Below are 15286 nucleotides of genomic sequence, written 5' to 3' on the forward strand. Positions count from 1 at the left end.
CCTCATATAAAAATATGGACATACGCACATACTGACATGCAACACAAAACAGTGCATACATAACATACAACACATAAGACAATAACAACGGCCTTGTAGATTTACCTAGGTGAAATCTCCATTGCAATGTTTAAAAACTCCACAGTCAAAAAATAAAACACAAAAACAAAACTGATCAGAAAAACATTAACCTAGGTTTGTATGAGCTCAAAAAATAAAATAGAACTTTATGATGTGGGAAAAATGCAATAATAAAATAGATATTGAAAAAAGGCACCGTGGTTAATCACTGTCGCAGATGTAAGAATGGCCAAGCTGGAACTCTGGATATCAGCTGTTATGGATTTGAGTCAAATTATCCTCTTTTTCTGTAGAAATTGTTTTGGTTAACCTCTCTGGAATCCAAATCGGCTGCTGTTCTCCCTGTGGGAACACACAAACGGAACCCCGACTCCAGACAGTAACTGGGTCGGGACCTTTCCATTGTCCTGTTAGAATATCTTTCCAAAGTACCTTGGGCTTATGTACATTTTTCGGATACATATGCCTTTCTGCAGCACTAAGTCCTGATGAATTCAAATTTAGAAAGTTTAGAGTAAAAAGGGTTATTTTATCTTTGGGGGATATATACCCCTTTCCGATTCCCTCTTTTTGCTTTAATAGGTACCTTTTAATAGTTTGATGAGGTCTTTCAACTATGCCTTGTCCCTGTGGATTGTATGGGATTCCTGTTATATGAGTAATGCCAAATGATGAGCAAAATTGTTTAAAAGATTTAGACGTATAACCAGGACCGTTATCAGTTTTTAACTGTTTAGGAACACCCACAGTGGCAAAATTTTGTAAGCAATGAGCTATAACATCTTTAGTTTTTTCTCCGGCATGAAGGGAGCCCATCAAAAATCTGGAAGAAGTATCAACTGTAACATGTAAATATTTTCATTTTCCAAATTCTGGCAAGTGTGTGATGTCCTTCTGCCAAATATGGTTAGGTATCAGTCCTCTAGGATTGACTCCAAGATTAACTTGTGGTAAAAAGGTCACACAATTTTGACATTGTTTTATTATTTGTCTGGCTTGTTCCTTAGTTATTTTAAAATGCTTTTGTAAAGTATTAGCATTAACATGAAACCTTTTATGAAAATTTATAGCTTCTTCTACAGTAGAAAAAAATATGTATGTCATGTGTAGTTTTATCTGCTAAATCATTGCCCAAAATAAGGGCTCCAGGCAATCCTGTATGTGCCCTGATATGTCCTATAAAGAATGGATCTTTTCTGTCCCAGATTAGACTTTGTAGAGTGGAAAACAAAGAGAAAAGAGTAGAGGAAGGGGAAATCCTACCAGCATCTTCAAGGGATATTATAGCATTAACTATATACTGACTATCAGAAAATAAATTAAATACAGAATCTTTGAACATCACAAAAGCTTGTAGAACTGCATTAAGCTCTACCTTTTGAGCTGATTGTTTGGTGTTGATAACGCCAAGGTCGCGGGTTCCTTCCCCTTACAGGCCACCAAAATGCCAAGGTCTCGGCTTGGCGCCAGAATCACGAGCCAACACACACCTTTGTAGGTTCAAACAGCAATTCTTTATTCCCGCTCTCACACCGCCTCCACGCAGGTCCAGGGGCAATCCCATTCTGCTGTCTCCCGCACAATTCACCGACTCCAGGAGGCTATCTCCAAATTCCATTTTAATCTCACAAGAACTCAACGGGAACAAGCAGCAGGAACACCCTAATCCCAGCAATAATCTTCAACCTCCAACTTCCCTAAAACCCATTGTCTTAAACTGGCAACGCCTTAAACTCAAGGAGCCGGTTACTTGCTCAAACCTGATCAGCTCTAAACCCGGATCTGCCTTGGTCCTTGAGCAAAGTCACCTTATTAAAGCATGCATGCAATGTCCCATTGAATGTCCTCTAAGCAGCATGGGGTACGCTTGGCAAGGAAATTTCGATGCATCATTCCTACTTGACAATGGCCCTCAGCAAAGTTCCTTGGGCGCACGTCCATGTTTAGGAGGCCTTAGCATCCGGAAGTGCCTCAGGTGCAAGTCCATGCTTAGGCCCCCGGATGGAGATGTTCCTCAGGTGCACGTCCATGCTTAGGCCCCAGGGTCTGGAAGATCCTCAGGCATCCATGTTTAGGCTCTGGGATCCAGAAGTGGGTCAGGCATCCATGTTTATTTCCCCGGATCTGGAAGTTTCTCAGGTGCACATCCATGTTTAGGCCCCTGGATCTGGAGGTTCCTTTGGTGCACGTCCATGTTGAGACTCTAGGATTCGGAAGTTCCCTAGGCTTCCACGTTTAGGCCCCCGGATCCGGAAGTTCCTCAGGTGCACATCCATCTTTGGGCCCTCAGATGCGGAAGTGCCTCAGGCGTCCATGTTTAGGCCATAGCATCCGTAAGTGCCTCAGGCGCACGTCCATGTGTAAGCCCCTGGATCCGGAAGCGCTTCTAGTGTCCATGTTTAGCCCCCGTACCCAGAGGGATCCACTTCTTGCAGAGGGCACAGACAATAGGCAGGACCAGGGATAAAAGAATGGACAAGATGTGTTACCTACAGGGATTAAGGAAAGCCCTGGAGTGACCTATAAAGCAAAAGCTCTCCACAAAGCAACACGGGAATTTTATTCTGGGAGTCTATCCTTATTCACGTTGGGCTGGGCCCATTCCTGAGCCTGTCTGGGTGAGGATGCACATTTCTGACACCGTCAGTACAGGATGATGCTTGGAGAAAAGTAGCTGGACACCTCTCTGTGCATGCTCCGCTCAGGGTCCTAGAGGATACTGTAAAGTGATCACATGGGAACACAGATATTTAAAGGCGGCAGAACTAACCACGTCTGGGCATGCTCAGTTCAGGGTCACAGACGTGGCAGGAGTGCACATGCTTGGATAAGCTCAGTTCAATATTATAATGAATCAAGTATCATCTGGGAACCTAAAAGAAAAAAAAAGAAAGAATGCTCCTGAGACCTTTGAGATCGTGGCTGGTTCTTTGTAAGATTCTCCAAGACATTCAGCTAAAGCAAAAGAAAGACCATTTTGAAGACCTGTTGGGAATTTCCCCTAAAGGGGCCTGGCTCACTTGGTGGCCAGCAGACCCACCACCTGGTGATGAAGACATATTTTGGCTTGAGAGAGCTCCAAGATTCAATCTCCACTATTGCATGCATGGAAGTCTGTCAACTCCAGGTGATTCTTAATATTTGTGTGAGTGCTCTTTTTTGCATCTCTAGCATGTGCTAATAGCTCTTTATCAAAGATATGCAGACCAGGGCCACAGGCCACCCCCGGCCCTGCACCTGTTTTGTACCTAAGATTTTACTGGAAGGCAACCACACTTGCTTTCCATACCATGTCCGGCTCCTCTAGAAACCTCTTTTCACACGCAGGGAGCTGGGCGTCTTTCCTTAAATAGGTGATTGAGCAAAAATGACCTCATAAGGAGTGGAGAGACTCAGGGACCGAAATCCCTTGAACCCAATGGTTGACCCCTCCCTACTTTCCAAACACTTGGCCACCTCTGACCACAAACCTCGTGACACTTCCCCATTAAGTCTGTTTAGTGTCTTCCCCATTCGGTCCTTCATTTTCAATCAACCTGAACTGAGTTGGAGTCTAATTTAAACTTGTTGAGGGTTGGCTTCAATTTTTGGTCCCCACGCCCTTCCATATTGGCACTGGACACTGCCCAGTTAAACATCGCCAGGAAACCGTTTCTGTTTCTCCCTAAGTTCACAGACAAGGTCTTGCTCACCTGCTGAGGGTCTCGCTAACTGCTGAGGCTGGCCTCCAACTTGCTATCCTCCTGCCTCAGACTTTTCAGGAGGGGTCACTGCAGGCGGATCCACCACGCCCAGCTGCGTTCATGTCCCCATGTGGAGGGTGCCCTTGGGACAACAGCTCTGAGCAGAGACTTGGGTTTGGTCCCCGGAAGGTCAGCGGCTAAGGGACAAGCAGGAGCAAGGCCCTCCCACCAGAGCTAGTGTGCGGGGGCTGCAGTGGGGACACGTGGCCACGCGCTGTGACGTCCTCGGGCGGCGGGGTTCCAGCCACGGGGGGCCCCGCGCGCTCTGCTGGCCTGGAAACCAACGGCCACTCGCTCAGTGTCCAGTGGCGTCGGATCCCTCGGCCGCGCCTCCTGCAGCAGCCCCCGCAGCCCCGCTCTCATGGGCGGCTTCCTGGCCAGGTGCCTGCAGAGGTGCCTGCGCAGCCCCTGGGCCGCCCAACGGTCCTGCTGCGCGCAGGGATCCAGGTGTGCCCGCCCCAGGCCGCGGCGCTGCCCCCCGGACACAAACCTCTTCCATCCTGCCCTCGTCTTCCCGGGCTTCTTTGTCCTCTCCCGAGCCCTGCCCCGCACAGGGCCCCGCACTGAGCACAATGGGGACCCCAGGCCAGCGGACCCCGCGGCTGCCCAGCCCGGGGCGCCCAAGCCCCCTCTCTGGCCGCTCTTGAAGGCGGGGCTGAGCGCTCCTGGCCCCGGCCACACCAAGAGAGGGCCTCCGGGTGCCCAGAGGCGCCCTGGGACCCGCAGCCTGGTCACAGTCCTCATGGACCCGCCCCAGCGCCCAGGGACCCGCTACCAGTGCCCTCCCGTGGCGCCCATGCCAGACCCGTGCGCCAAGGCCACCGTGCTCCAGGCCCTCAGCCACGGCCCCAAAGGCAGAAAGAAGGTGGACGGTCCTCTCTGGTTTGAGAAGCCAGAGCCTGAGGTCCCCAAGCCCCAGGTGGACAAGCCCCAGGTCGCCAAGCCCCAGGACACCAAGCCCCCGGACACCAAGCTCCAGGTCACCAAGACGCAGGTCTCCAAGCTGCAGTTTCAGAGGCCCCAGGTCCATGAAGCCCAGGTCGCAAAGCCCCAGGTCACCAAGCTGCCCATCCGCAAAGTCCAGGTCAACAAGCCCGAAGTCGCCAAGCCAGAGAGCCCCGAGCTTGAGGTTCCAGAGCCCCCGAAGACCCCGGAGCCCTGGCCATCTGCTTTCCTGCCTGTGATCAGCTACGGAGTGACCAGGCCCTTCAAGCCCCAGCTGGGCCCTGCGACAGGAATCGAGGGCCCAGTGCCCAGGAGACCCAGGCAGGGCCTGCCCCCCAGCCACCCCTCCCCTGTGGGTGCCCGCTGTGTCCCCTGGTGCCGGCACTGCACCGGCCAAGGACACTGTCTTGCATCTGGAGACCCGGGAGCAAGTGCCCCCCAGTCCAGGGGCCTCGGGCCTGGCCGCCGTGCTCAGCAGCCTCAGCAGAGGAGCCCCCCTGAGCCCCGAAGGCCAGCCAGGCAGATGGAGCCCCTGACGGCCCCCAGAGGGCCCATCGGCCGCCTGTTCTTCAAATACTCACCTACAGTCACCATCTTCTCCTACTGACTCCGCTCTACCCACGGGGAGGCTTTGACCACCCGCAGACTGGCCACTGCTTGGACTCACAGGTCTGCCACTCCCCAACCTTCCTCTGTGTCACCTGAGGAGCCCCCACTCCAGGAGACTGTTGACCCCTCACCCCTGGCCGCCCACTCCCGCTTCTCCCTGGGAGGAGACTGACCAGGGAGGCGGCCTCCGCCCCACGTGCCCATTTCTTAGTAAAGTGCTGCTTCTTGTTTCATGGAGTAGGAATAGGAATAGTGAAGGTTTGTTCTCCTAGAGATTGTCCTGTTCTTCCTTTCCAAGACTCTCCCTGGAGGTTCTCCAACTGGACACTGTAGAGGGTGGGGCCAGACCTTCTGGTGGTTGGTGCTGTCCTGTGCATGGGACCAGGAGCAGCCTCCCTGGTCTCTGAGGGGCAGCTGAGCCAATGCACAGTGTCTCCAGGCAATTTCCAAACAACCAAATTGTTGGAAAGCCACCAATCTTGAGTGGCATTCAAAAAAGGAGAAATTTTAGTTACATATTTTCAAATAATAAAGGTTAGAAGTAGATAGTTTGTATAGCACAATGTCATCTGCAGGAATTAGTTCATATAACTATTATTTAAAATATAAAGAATGTATTTTAATGCATATTTATGTGTATATCTGAACCTTTACATAGCCTGTGTGTTGTCAATTCAGTAGTAGTTCGATTAAAAGTTTTTTAATAAAGCTGTTTAAAGCATTTTGAAATATTAATGGGCACATTAGTAATGATATTGTAATACATTATTGTTATTTAATACAGTTAATGTTATTCCACTATATAAGTGATATAAAAAGTATGAAGTTGTATTTCTCACATGATAAAGAAGGGCAGAAACCAGGCCCAAGTCCTTTGGACACTTGGCCTGGGTGGATCTTTCTATGCAAAGTCTCCACACAGTGTTGGAACTTGAGCCTCGTGGTCTTCCTGTTGAGAGGCAGGGGACCCAGCTGTACCCAAGCCGTCCCTCTTCCCCTGGAGCGTGGTGTCCAGGGTGGAGCAGAAGAGAGACCAGGAAATGCACAGACACACTTTGGGGTGGGGCTGGAGGGACGGCAAGCTCTGAGAGACGGGGGGGGGGGGGGTTCTAGAGGTTCTAGGGGAGACTCAGAAACCAAGCCTGTAGCTGAGTGGACAGGGCACTGGGTGTCAATGACGTAGAGGAAGGGCTTTGGCCTCTGACTGCAACAATTGAGGCACATTGGGCACTTGGGATAGGCTGTCCCCTGTAGGGTAGGATTGTCCTGAACCTTGGGGTCCATTATTTCTCTCTGGTCTCTGCTGTAAATGCTACAGCTCTCTCCAATCATGGATGTAGGTCCAGCCCCCAGCACCCACTCTACCCCATCCCTGTGCACATGCACACACACACATGCGCACACTCACACACACACACACACACACACACACACACATGTGTCTCTCCGGGTGAGGCCTAAGTACCTCCCCTGAGTGGGAGGCCTAGAGATGCCCTTCCAACTGCCACAGCTGGAAAGTCCCACCCCAGGTCCTGGGGACGTGACCCCCTCCTGCACCCACCCCCTCTTTTCCTTCTCCCCAACTCCCCTGTCCTGGCTGACAGCAGACAATACCCAACGGAGGGTGTCACCCAATGAGATGGCTTAGACCTTGGCCCTGTGCCATTCCTCTGTCCTGTTTGTCCCTCTGCCCAGCACTCCAATCCAGGTGGCCACACTGGCTCTCCAAGGGCGACACACGCTCATGGCGGATCCTTAAATTAAATGTGGTAAATATGAACCTCACTGGTTGTAAGTGTCACATCTCCTTTACCGACATTAAAGGTCATTTAGTGGGCAGGTCACCGCAGGGAAACTGTGCACAGGCCATGCCAAAGTGTCTGCTGCAGCCGCTGGACTCTCCCTAATGCACCTGCCGTCCCCTGCTCAGGGAGGGCTCCCCACTCAGCCTCACCTCCCCCTTCCTCCCACGTTCCACAGAATGTGAGCCTCCCAGCTGTGTTAGGAAAACTGGACACCACCCTCCCCGTGGGTCCAGAGTCAGTGCATCTCACCACCTCTCAAGGGCGGTTGGATGGAAGAGGAAGGAAAGCCTTTCATCCCCAAGCAGGATCTCTGTGTGTGCAAACTTGTGAATCCACCAACTGAGCCAAAGGGAACCAGGAGGTTGGCCCTTTTTAATCTCCTCCTTGTTAAGGTGTGTGAGTTGTCTAGGAAAACTCCCGATCCACTACAAGGGATCCACTTCTTTTTAATTTTTTTAAAGGTTTATTTGTTTCTGCTGTCAAAGAAGGGAATTAAGACGGTGTGATTTAACAATCCCAGTTGGCTTCATGTTTAATTTTAAAATCCGGTGACACTCTATTCCATGAAACAGAATCAGTTTTCCTGTGAGCCAAGCTCTCCTCAGAAATAATTTGATGAGTTAACTTCAGATTATTTCTTTTGCTTACACAGAATAAGGACAAGGGAACTTCACTGTTTCGCCAGGTGAGAAAGGCTCTTCTCCCCCCAGTACAGGTTTCTCTGGGAGGACCAGGTGTGTCCGCTTGGTTTGATGACTCCATGTTGTCCCCTGCCCCACCATGGAATATTGTCCCTGTTGAAAAACTGGCTTCACAAAGAAGGTGGCAGCAGGAAAATTTCAGAGTACAAAGCTTAAATATCAGTCTTGGGCAGCGTGGGGTTATTTTCTGTCTCTGGGGGGATCATCCAGTGGGGACAGAGGCAAAGTCCCCAGCCGCCCATCCAGGAGATGTCACCCTCAGTAGCGCCTGGTGTCCTGACCTGTACTGGCCCAGGATGACGGTGGGTAAGGAGCAGCAGGTCACAGGGGCCCCCTGACCCTCTGGGAGACAGAGCTCTCCCTGGGCAGACCCCAGGGCTGAGGGTCAGTGGCCAGGGGAGAATCAACGACTGTCCCCACCTGTGGTCCCTGAGGTCCTGGGGCAGGGATGCAGGAGGCAGTCGGTGTACAAGATGTCCCCGTCCCCATCCAGGCCAGGTGCCTGGCTAAATGAGGAGAAAGACGGTGTCCCTCCTCAGAACCTAGCCCCTGTGTCTGGTCTCACTTCCTCCCAGGCACCGACTGGAAGGGGAGGAAGTGACACCCAGGGGAAGGCCGGGAAGTGAGGCCACCGTCACATTCAAGTTCAGGGTGCGACAGCTCAGTCTGCCCCCAAGAGGCCCCATGCTCCGCTCCCCTTCATGGGCCACGTCCCTTCTGAGGGTCACGCCCTGCCCTTTATAGGCACAAGGACCCAGAAGTTCCAGGGACACGTCCATGTTTAGGACCTCAGATCCGGAAGTTCATCGGGTGCACATCCATGTTTAGGCCTTAGCACCCAGAAGTTCCTTGGGCACACATTCATGTTTAGGAGGCCTTAGCATTCGGAAGTGCCTCAGGAGCACGTCCATGCTTAGGCCCCCGGATGGAGAAGTGCCTCAGGTGCGCATCCATGTTTAGGCCCCAGGGTCTGGAAGATCCTCAGGCATCCATGTTTAGGCTCTGGGATCCAGAAGTGGGTCAGGCATCCATGTTTATTTCCCCGGATCTGGAAGTTTCTCAGGTGCACGTCCATGTTTAGGCCCCTGTTCTGGAAGTTCCTTGGTGCACGTCCATGTTGAGACTCTAGGATTCGGAAGTTCCCTAGGCTTCCATGTTTAGGCCCCCGGATCCGGAAGTTCTTCAGGTGCACATCCATCTTTGGGCCCTCAGATGCGGAAGTGCCTCAGGCGTCCATGTTTAGGCCATAGCATCCCTAAGTGCCTCAGGCGCACGTCCATGTGTAAGCCCCTGGATCCAGAGGGATCCACTTCTTGCAGAGGGCACAGCCAATGGGCAGGACCAGGGATAAAAGAATGGACAAGAGGTGTTACCTACAGGGATTAAGGAGAGCCCTGGAGTGACCTATAAAGCAAAAGCTCTCCACAAAGCAACATGGGAATTTTATTCTGGGAGTCTATCCATATTCACGTTGGGCTGGGCCCACTCCTGAGCCTGTCTGGGTGAGGATGCACATTTCTGACACCGTCAGTACAGGATGATGCTTGGAGAAAAGTAGCTGGACACCTCTCTGTGCATGCTCCGCTCAGGGTCCTAGAGGATACTGTAAAGTGATCACAGATATTTAAAGGCGGCAGAACTAACCACGTCTGGGCATGCTCAGTTCAGGGTCACAGACGTGGCAGGAGTGCACATGCTTGGATAAGCTCAGTTCAATATTATAATGAATCAAGTATCATCTGGGAACCTAACAGAAAAAAAAGAAAGAAAGAATGCTCCTGAGATCTTTGAGATCTTGGCTGGTTCTTTGTAAGATTCTCCAAGACATTTAGCTAAAGCAAAAGAAAGACCATTTTGAAGACCTGTTGGGAATTTCCCCTAAAGGGGCCTGGCTCACTTAGTGGCCAGCAGACCCACCACCTGGTGATGAAGACATATTTTGGCTTGAGAGAACTCCAAGATTCAATCTCCACTATTGCATGCATGGAAGTCTGTCAACTCCAGGTGATTCTTAATATTTGTGTGAGTGCTCCTTTTTTGCATCTCTAGCATGAGCTAATAGCTCTTTATCAAAGATCTGCAGACCAGGGCCACAGGCCACCCCCGGCCCTGCACCTGTTTTGTACCTAAGATTTTACTGGAAGGCAACCACACTTGCTTTCCTACCATGTCCGGCTCCTCTAGAAACCTCTTTTCACACGCACAGAGCTGGGCGTCTTTCCTTAAATAGGTGATTGGGCAAAAATGACCTCATAAGGAGTGGAGAGACTCAGGGACCTAAATCCCTTGAACCCAATGGTCGACCCCTCCCTACTTTCCAAACACTTGGCCACCTCTGACCACAAACCTCGTGACACTTCCTCAGTAAGTCTGTTCAGTGTCTTCCCCATTCGGTCCTTCATTTTCAATCAATCTGAACTGAGTTGGTGTCTAATTTAAACTTGTTGAGGGTTGGCTTCAATTTTTGGTCCCCACGCCCTTCCATATTGGCACTGGACACTTCCCAGTTAAACATCGCCAGGAAACCGTTTCTGTTTCTCCCTAAGTTCACAGACAGGGTCTTGCTCACCTGCTGAGGGTCTCGCTAACTGCTGAGGCTGGCCTCCAACTTGCTATCCTCCTGCCTCAGACTTTTCAGGAGGGGTCTCTGCAGGCGGATGCACCACGCCCAGCTGCGTTCATGTCCCCATGTGGAGGGTGCCCTTGGGACAACATCTCTGGGCAGAGACTTGTGTTTGGTCCCCGGAAGGTCAGGGGCTAAAGGACAAGCAGGAGCAAGGCCCTTCCACCAGAGCTAGTGTGCGGGGGCTGCAGTGGGGACAGGTGGCCACGCGCTGTGACGTCCTGGAGTCCTCGGGCGGCGGGGTTCCAGCCACGGGGGGCCCCGCGCGCTCTGCTGGCCTGGAAACCAACGGCCACTCGCTCAGTGTCCAGTGGCGTCGGATCCCTCGGCCGCGCCTCCTGCAGCAGCCCCCGCAGCCCCGCTCTCATGGGCGGCTTCCTGGCCAGGTGCCTGCAGAGGTGCCTGCGCAGCCCCTGGGCCGCCCAAGGGTCCTGCTGCGCGCAGGGATCCAGGTGTGCCCGCCCCAGGCCGCGGCGCTGCCCCCCGGACCTAATCCTCTTCCATCCTGCCCTCGTCTTCCCGGGCTTCTTTGTCCTCTCCCGAGCCCTGCCCCGCACAGGGCCCCGCACTGAGCACACTGGGGACCCCAGGCCAGCGGACCCCGCGGCTGCCCAGCCCGGGGCGCCCAAGCCCCCTCTCTGGCCGCTCTTGAAGGCGGGGCTGAGCGCTCCTGGCCCCGGCCACACCAAGCGCCGGCCTCCGGGTGCCCAGAGGCGCCCTGGGACCCGCAGCCTGGTCACAGTCCTCATGGACCCGCCCCAGCGCCCAGGGACCCGCTACCAGTGCCCTCCCGTGGCGCCCATGCCAGACCCGTGCGCCAAGGCCACCGTGCTCCAGGCCCTCAGCCACGGCCCCAAAGGCAGAAAGAAGGTGGACGGTCCTCTCTGGTTTGAGAAGCCGGAGCCTGAGGTCCCCAAGCCCCAGGTGGACAAGCCCCAGGTCGCCAAGCCCCAGGACACCAAGCCCCAGGACACCAAGCCCCAGGTCCCCAAGCCCCAGGACACCAAACTCCAGGTCTCCAAGCTGCAGTTTGAGAGGCCCCAGGTCCATGAAGCCCAGGTCGCAAAGCCCCAGGTCACCAAGCTGCCCATCCGCAAACTCCAGGTCAACAAGCCCGAAGTCGCCAAGCCAGAGAGCCCAGAGCTTGAAGTTCCAGAGCCCCCGAAGACCCCGGAGCCCTGGCCATCTGCTTTCCTGCCTGTGATCAGCAACGGAGTGACCAGGCCCTTCAAGCCCCAGCTGGGCCCTGCGACAGGAATCCACGGCCCAGGGCCCAGGAGACCCAGGCAGGGCCTGCCCCCCAGCCACCCCTCGCCTGTGGGTGCCCGCTGTGTCCCCTGGTGCAGGCACTGCACCGGCCAAGGAGACCGTCTTGCAGCTGGAGACCCGGGAGCAAGTGCCCCCCAGTGCAGGGGTCTCGGGCCTGGCCGCCGTGCTCAGCAGCCTCAGCAGAGGAGCCCCCCTGAGCCCCGAACGCCAGCCAGGCAGATGGAGCCCCTGACGGCCCCCAGAGGGCCCAACGGCCGCCTGTTCTTCAAATACTCACCTACAGTCACCATCTTCTCCTACTGACTCCGCTCTACCCCACGGGGAGGCTTTGGCCACCCGCAGACTGGCCACTGCTTGGACTCACAGGTCTGCCACTTCCCAGCCCTCCTCTGTGTCACCTGAGGAGCCCCCACTCTAGGAGACTGTTGACCCCTCACCCCTGGCCGCCCACTGCCGCTTCTCCCTGGGAGGAGACTGACCAGGGAGGCGGCCTCCGCCCCACGTGCCCATTTCTTAGTAAAGTGCTGCTTCTTGTTTCATGGAGTAGGAATAGGAATAGTGAAGGTTTGTTCTCCTAGAGATTGTCCTGTTCTTCCTTTCCAAGACTCTCCCTGGAGGTTCTCCAACTGGACACTGTAGAGGGTGGGGCCAGACCTTCTGGTGATTGGTGCTGTGCTGTGCATGGGACCAGGAGCAGCCTCCCTGGTCTCTGAGGGGCAGCTGAGCCAATGCACAGTGTCTCCAGGCAATTTCCAAACAACCAAATTGTTGGAAAGCCACCAATCTTGAGTCGCATTCAAAAAAGGAGAAATTTTAGTTACATATGTTCAAATAGGATAAGTTAGAAGTAGACAGTTTGTATAGCACAATGTCATCTGCAGGAATTAGTTCATACAGCTATTGTTTAAAATATAAAGAATGTATTTTAATTCATATTTATGTGTATATCTGAACCTTTACATAGCCTGTGTGTTGTTGATTTAGTAGGAATTCAGTTAATTATTTATTAATAAAGCTGGTTGAAATATTTCAAAATATTAATGGGCACATCACTAGTGATAATGTCAAACATTCTCTGTTGTTTAATACAGTCAATATTGTTCTACTATATAAAATATATACAAAATATGAAATTGTGTATCTGGCGTGATAAACAAGGGCAGAAACCAGGCTGAGGTCCCTTGGACACTTGGCCTGGGCGGATCTTTCTATGCAAAGTCTCCACACAGTGTTGGAACTTGAGCCTCATGGTCTTCCTGTTGAGAGGCAGGGGACCCAGCTGTACCCATGCCGTCCCTCTACCCCTGGAGCGTGGTGTCCAGGGTAGAGCAAAAGAGAGACCAGGAAATGCACAGACACACTTTGGGGTGGGGCTTGGGGGACGGCAAGCTCTGAGAGACGGGGGGGGGGGTTCTCGAGCTTCTAGGGGAGACTCAGAAACCAAGCCTGTAGCTGAGTGGACAGGGCACTGGGTGTCAATGACGTAGAGGAAGGGCTTTGGCCTCTGATTGCAACAACTGTGACACTCTGGGTACTTGGGGTATGCTGTCCCCTGTAGGGTAGGATTGTCCTGAACCTTGGGGTCCATTATTTCTCTCTGGTCTCTGCTGTAAATGCTACAGCTCTCTCCAGTCATGGGTGTAGGTCCAGCCCCCAGCACCCACTCTACCCCATCCCTGTGCACATGCACACACACACACACACATGTGCACACACACACACACACACACATGCACACACTCAGAGACACACACACACACATACACACAAACACGTATTTCCTTGGTGGAGTCAAACCACACCCAGGTAAAGACTTTCTATTATTTCATCGTTTTTACCTTTAAAAGCTCTACAATTCCAGTAGCTGTGGGGTTCACAGAACAGTGAGTCCTTGGAGAGGCTGCCCTGTGATGTGGTGCTTGCTCCTGTGGCCGTGAATCCCAAAGCCCCTTTCCCCAGGATTTCTCCTTCAGCTGTCAGTAAGGTCGTCCAGTGGGATTCTCCTCTAATAGGACAGCACCACGTGTCCCCAGATTCCTTGACACGCGTCTCTCCGGGTGACGCCTAAGTCCCTCCCCTGAGTGGGAGGCCTAGAGATGCCCTTCCAACTGCCACAGCTGGAAAGTCCCACCCCAGGTCTTGGGGACGTGATCCCCTCCTGCACCCACCCCCTCTTTTCCTTCTCCCCAACTCCCATGTCCTGGCTGACAGCAGACAATACCCAACGGAGGGTGTCACCCAATGAGATGGCTTAGACCTTGGCCCTGTGCCATTCCTCTGTCCTGTTTGTCCCTCTGCCCAGCACTCCCATCCCAGTGGCCACACTGGCTCTCCAAGGGTGACACACGCTCATGGCAGATCCTTAAATTAAATGTGATAAATATGAACCTCACTGGTTGTGTCACATCTCCTTCAGTGACATTAAAGGTCATTTAGTGGGCAGGTCACCGCAGGGAAACTATGCACAGGCCATGCCAAAGTGTCTGCTGCAGCCGCTGGACTCTCCCTAATGCACCTGCCGTCCCCTGCTCAGGGAGGGCTCCCCCACTCAGCCTCACCTCCCCCTTCCTCCCACTTTCCACACAATGTGAGCCTCGCAGCTGTGTTAGGAAAACTGGACACCACACTCCCCGTGGGTCCAGAGTCAGTGCATCTCACCACCTCTCAAGGGCTGTTGGATGGAAGAGGAAGGAAAGCCTTTCATCCCCAAGCAGAATCTCTGTGTGTGCAAACTTGTGAATCCACCAACTGAGCCAAAGGGAACCAGGAGGTTGGCCCTTTTTAATCTCCTCCTTGTTAAGGTGTGTGAGTTGTCTAGGAAAACTCCCGATCCACTACAAGGGATCCACTTCTTTTTAATTTTTTTAAAGGTTTATTTGTTTCTGCTGTCAAAGAAGGGAATTAAGACAGTGTGATTTAACAATCCCAGGTGGCTTCATTTTTAATTTTAAAATCCGGTGACACTCTATTCCATGAAACAGAATCAGTTTTCCTGTGAGCCAAGCACTCCTCAGAAATAATTTGATGAGTTAACTTCAGATTATTTCTTTTGCTTACACAGAATAAGGACAAGGGAACTTCACTGTTTCGCCAGGTGAGAAAGGCTCTTCTCCCCCCAGTACAGGTTTCTCTGGGAGGACCAGGTGTGTCCGCTTGGTTTGATGACTCCATGTTGTCCCCTGCCCCACCATGGAATATTGTCCCTGTTGAAAAACTGGCTTCACAAAGAAGGTGGCAGCAGGAAAATTTCAGAGTACAAAGCTTAAATATCAGTCTTGGGCAGCGTGGGGTTATTTTCTGTCTCTGGGGGGATCATCCAGTGGGGACAGAGGCAAAGTCCCCAGCCGCCCATCCAGGAGATGTCACCCTCAGTAGCGCCTGGTGTCCTGACCTGTACTGGCCCAGGATGACGGTGGGTAAGGAGCAGCAGGTCACAGGGGCCCCCTGACCCTCTGGGAGACAGAGCTCTCCCTGGGCAGACCCCAGGGCTGAGGGTCAGTGGCCAGGGGA

This window comes from Ictidomys tridecemlineatus, chromosome Y, assembly GCF_052094955.1.
Source record: "Ictidomys tridecemlineatus isolate mIctTri1 chromosome Y, mIctTri1.hap1, whole genome shotgun sequence".
NCBI classification, from domain to species: Eukaryota; Metazoa; Chordata; class Mammalia; order Rodentia; family Sciuridae; genus Ictidomys; species Ictidomys tridecemlineatus.